Raw genomic sequence first — 5,366 nt, 5'->3', positions numbered from 1 at the left:
TGTGCGGGAAGCCCATGAAACTTGGGTAGGAGGTTGATCAAAGCGGTCTTCAATTCAAAATTCGCATTCAAATTGGGGTGAGTTACATGGAGGGGTTGAAGGACATAATCCGGTGCACCCGCTTCCTTGATGGTAACTCTCCTTGGAGCATCCATAGTATTAGTACCTAAAACAAAAGAAGAATTGTTAGTGAGGTTGATGGGAGTATGATTAATGCCTTCTTTGAGTGACGGTTCAATGTTCACTTGTAGTAAGGTGGTTGAGGTGGTGAAAACCTCTTCACCTTTTCCAAATCTTAGCCGCCTCCGAGCTTGTCTAATATGAAACAAAGTTCGTTCTATTTCCGGATCAAAAGGGGCTAAGCTCGGATTCGGTTGTGAACGCGTCATGCAATGAAGGAGAAGTGGAATTCATTGTAACGATGAGAAGTTAATCAATTGAGCAATTTACAATGAAGTGCACTATGTACATATATACACACTTAATCCAAAACAATAACATGGCACACTAAGCAAATTCCCCGGCAACGGCGCCATTTTGACAAATAGATTTTTGCCGGTATAGAAATTATCAATTGATCAATCGTAGTATAGTCTAAACCGACGCAAATCCTTCATCAAACAAATCTACAATCTATATCCGAGAGTACTAGTCTCCCGAGTCGTTCTCCCTTGGAATTGCCAAAGTGTGTATCTTATTGATTTAGTAAACTTTGTTGGAATTCTTTGAAGGTTTTAGCAAAGCAATGAGAAACAAACAATCAATTATCAAAAGACTTGGCTTAGGGTTGGCGTCGGAAATCCTATCCTTATAGTCCATTCAATGTTGACAACAATTAGGCCTTGCTCCATTTAGTTATCCCCTAGGTATAGAGGAAGGTCAAATGAAAGTAATTAACTTGAGTTACAAGTCCTAGCTTCACCTTATGGGAATCTAGCTTTAGTGCACTCCAAGCCAACTAGCAATCCCTAATTCCAAACCAACTATTGATACACTATTCAACTTCTTCCAAAGACCAAACCCTATGCCAAGTGTGAGAATTCTACTCCATAGCTAGTGTTGTCATTTTATCAAACCTGTGATGAGCAAGAAGGAAAGGCATAGTAAAATGAGAAGAAAAGTCAAATTGAAAGTATTGCAACACAAAGATCTAACAACATGTCTCAAAGAGTAGCAATGAAAATCCAAAATAGAGATGAAATCCAAAATTACAAAGTTGAATTCTAGATCTATGAGAATTGATCAATTGCATCTACTACTTGAAATTGGAGAAGAAAATCTATGTCATGAATAAAGTGGAATGAGAATTGTAGTGGATCTCACCAAAAAGTCATTGAAAATTCAGAAATTAGAAGAGGATGAACCCTAGTGAAGCTTGGAATCTCCCTCTTCTTCTCCCAAAAAATGTAACTAACTCTCTCCTCTCTCCAAAAAAAGGGAAAAAATATCTAGATCTAGAAGAAATGAACTTAAAGTCCTTAACCCTTGTTCCTTTGGTCTTCTTAAGCTTTTCCCGCCAAGGTGCTTCTCTAAGAGTGGAATCCTCAACTGCCTCCACGCCTAAGTCACGTGACTTCTTAAAAAAATCATATTCGCAAATCGGCGCGCACGCGCAGGGCACGCGCACGCGCCGTTGAGACGTCTTGCAATGTGCGCGGAGGCGTGATGTACGCGTGCGCGCCCATGAAGATCCTGGCTTAGCCGCTTCTCAAGCCGGCTCTTGGCTTCGGCTCCACGTAGCCGTATCCGCGCGGGCGCGCCAGGTGCGCGGACGCGCCTATGCGGAAATTCCCAAGGCTTAATCCTCATGCTTCCTTTCTTCGTACCCGTCTTCTTTCTCTCTTTCGGTCCATTCCTACTCTATATCCTGGAACCACTTAACACACAAGTCACGGCATCGAATGGCATCAAGAGAAGATTAGAAATGTATCTATTTTAGTGCAAAGCAAGCATGTTTTCATTCATGAGGCAAAACTAGGGAAGGAATGCAAAATCTTGTATTTTCATATGGAAAGTGTGTGGAATCATTGATAAAAACCCTGAAATCATCACAAGATAAATCCTCAAATTGGGGTTTGTCAGAGTTCAACACCAAACTTAGAGTTTGGTTGTGGCCTCCCAACACCAAACTTAGAGTTTGACTGTGGGAGCTCTGGTTGACTCTGCTTTGAGAGAAGCTTTTTCTGCTTCCTCTCCATGGTTGCAGAGGGAGATCCTTGAGTTTTAAACACAAGGGAGTCCTCATTCTATTGAAGGACTATTTCACCTCTGTCAACATCAATCACAGCTCTTGCTGTGGCCAGGAAAGGTCTTCCTAGGATGATGGATTCATCCTCTTCCTTTCCAGTATCCAGGACTATGAAATCAGCAGGGATGTAAAGGCCCTCAACCTTTACTAACACGTCTTCTACTTGTCCATAAGCCTGTTTTCTGGAATTATCTGTCATCTCTAATTAGATTTTAGCAGTTTGCACCCCATAGATTCCCAGTTTCTCTATTACAGAGAGGGGCATGAGGTTTATTCCTGAACCAAGGTCACACAGAGCCTTAAAGATCATGGTGCCTATGGTACAGGGTATTATGAGCTTTCCAGGATCCTGTCTCTTCTGAGGCAATGTCAGTTGATCCAGATCACTTAGTTCATTGATGAACAAGGGAGGTTCAACTTCCCAAGTATCAATGCCAAATAGTTTGGCATTCAGCTTCATGATTGCACCAAGAAACTTGGCAGTTTGCTCTTCAGTAACATCCTCATTCTCTTCAGAAGAGGAATACTCATCAGAGCTCATGAAGGGCATAAGGAGGTTCAATGGAATCTCTATGGTCTCTAGATAAGCCTCAGAGTCCTTTGGTTCCTCAGAGGGAAGCTCCTTATTGATCACTGGACGTCCCAGGAGGTCTTCCTCCTTGGGATTCACGTCCTCCTCTCCCTCTTTGGGTTCGGCCATTTTGCTTATGTCAATGGCCTTGCACTCTCCTTTTGGATTCTCTTCTGTATTGCTTGGGAGAGTACTAGGAGGGATTTCAGTGATCCTTTTACTCAGCTGGCCCACTTGTGCTTCCAAATTTCTAATGGAAGACCTTGTTTCATTCATGAAGCTCACAGTGGCCTTGGATAGATCAGAGACTAGATTTGCTAAATTAGAAGCATTTTGTTCAGATTTCTCTGTCTGTTGCTGAGTGGATGATGGAAAAGGTTTATTATTGTTAAACCTGTTTCTTCCACCATTATTAAAGCCTTGTTGAGGCTTTTGATCCTTCCATGAGAAATTTGGATGATTTCTCCATGATGAGTTATAGGTGTTTCCATAAGGTTCACCTAAATAATTTACCTCTGCTATTGCAGGGTTCTCAGGATCATAAGCTTCTTCTTCAGGAGAAGCCTCTTGAGTACTGTTGGATGCAGCTTGCATTCCATTCAGACTCTGAGAAATCATATTGACCTGCTGAGTCAATATTTTATTCTGAGCCAATATGGCATTCAGAGTATCAACTTCAAGAATTCCCTTCTTCATAGGCGTCCCATTACTCACAGGATTCCTTTCAGAAGTGTACATGAACTGGTTATTAGCAACCATGTCAATGAGTTCTTGAGCTTCTGCAGGCGTTTTCTTTAGGTGAATGGATCCACCTGCAGAAGTGTCCAGTGACATCTTTGATAGCTCAAATAAACCATCATAGAATATATCCAGGATGGTCCATTCTGAAAGCATGTCAGAGGGACACTTTTTGGTCAACTGTTTGTATCTTTCCCAAGCTTCATAGAGGGATTCACCCTCTTTCTGTCTGAAGGTTTGAACATCAGCTCTAAGCTTGCTCAGCTTTTGAGAAGGAAAGTACTTGGCTAAGAAAGTCGTGACCAGCTTATCCCAAGAGTTCAGGCTGTCTTTGGGTTAAGAATCCAACCATAATCTAGCTCTGTCTCTTACAGCAAAAGGGAAAAGCATGAGCCTGTAGACTTCAGGATCTACTCCATTAGTCTTAACAGTATCACATATCTGCAAGAATTCAGTTAAGAACTGAAAAGGATCTTCAGATGGAAGTCCATGAAACTTGCAGTTCTGCTGCATCAGAGAAACTAATTGAGGTTTCAGCTCAAAGTTGTTTGCTCCAATGGCAGGAATGGAGATGCTTCTTCCATGTAAATTGGAATTAGGTGCAGTAAAGTAACCAAGCATCTTCCTTACATTATTATTATTTTCGGCTGCCATGTCCTCTTCCTGTTCGAAAATTTCTGAAAGGTTATCTCTGGATTGTTGTATTTTAGCTTCTCTTAGTTTCCTTTTCTGAGTCCTTTCAGGTTCTGGATCTGCTTCCACAAGAATGTTCTTATCCTTGCTCCTGCTCATATGACAAAGAAGAGGGCACAGAAAAATAATAATAATAATAGAGATCCTTTATACTACAGTATAGGGATCCCTTTGTAAGTGGAAGAAAAGGGGGAGAAAGAATGTGATGTAAAGAAAGAAACACAACTGTGAGGATGGCAGAGATGTGAGATGAGATGTTAGTAGATGAATAAATAAATAGAATAAGATGAGAGAGAAGGAATTTTCGAAAATAATTTTTGAAAAAGAGTTAGTGATTTTTGAAAATAGTTTTTGAAAAATGTTAGTAATTTTCGAAAATTAAGATTTAAAAATTAAAATAATTAATAAATTAAAAAGAAATTTTGAAAAAGGGGGAAGATATTTTCGAAAATGAGAGAGAGAGAGTTAATTAGGTAGTTTTGAAAAAGCTAAGAAACAAACAAAAAGTTAGTTAGTTAGTTGAAACAAATTTTGAAAAGATAAGAAGTTAGGAGGTTAGAAAAGATATTTTGAAATCATATTTTTGAAAAAGATAAGATAATAAGATATTTTTGAAAAGATATGATAGGAATTAGTTTTTGAAAAAGATTTGATTTTTTAAAATCACAATTAATGACTTGATTCATAAGAAATCACAAGATATGATTCTAGAACTCAAAGTTTGAATCTTTCTTAACAAGCAAGTAACAAACTTGAAATTTTTGAATCAAAACATTAATTGTTATTGTTATTTTCGAAAATTTGGTATAAAAATAAGAAAAAGATTTTTGAAAAATATTTTTGGAATTTTCGAAAATAACTAAGAATTTTGAAAAAGATTTGATTTTTGAAAAAGATTTTGAAAAAGATAAGATTTTCAAATTGAAAATTTGATTTGACTCATGAGAAACAATTTGATTTTAAAAATTTTTGAAAAAGTTAACTCAAATTTTCGAATTTGATGAGAGAAAAAGGGAAAGATATATTTTTTTTTATTTTTGAATTTTTATGATGAGAGAGAAAAAATAAGTAAAATAATGCAATGCATGAAATTTTTAGATCAAAACATGTGATGCA

The 5,366-nt window shown here is 38.1% G+C and overlaps 1 non-coding gene across 1 annotated transcript; it reads left to right on the top strand.

Moving 5' to 3' along the window:
• The first annotated feature begins 3,707 nt into the window (after window positions 1-3,707).
• On the top strand, window positions 3,708-3,815 carry LOC112774373 (small nucleolar RNA R71). Its single transcript, XR_003188866.1, has one exon. It is a non-coding gene; the product is annotated as a small nucleolar RNA R71 (small nucleolar RNA).
• The last annotated feature ends 1,551 nt before the right edge of the window (window positions 3,816-5,366 follow it).

This window comes from Arachis hypogaea, chromosome 18 (assembly GCF_003086295.3).
Source record: "Arachis hypogaea cultivar Tifrunner chromosome 18, arahy.Tifrunner.gnm2.J5K5, whole genome shotgun sequence".
Classification (NCBI taxonomy): domain Eukaryota; kingdom Viridiplantae; phylum Streptophyta; class Magnoliopsida; order Fabales; family Fabaceae; genus Arachis; species Arachis hypogaea.
The sequence above is the reverse complement of the archived record's forward strand: the minus strand, read 5'-3'. Positions and strand labels throughout refer to the sequence as shown.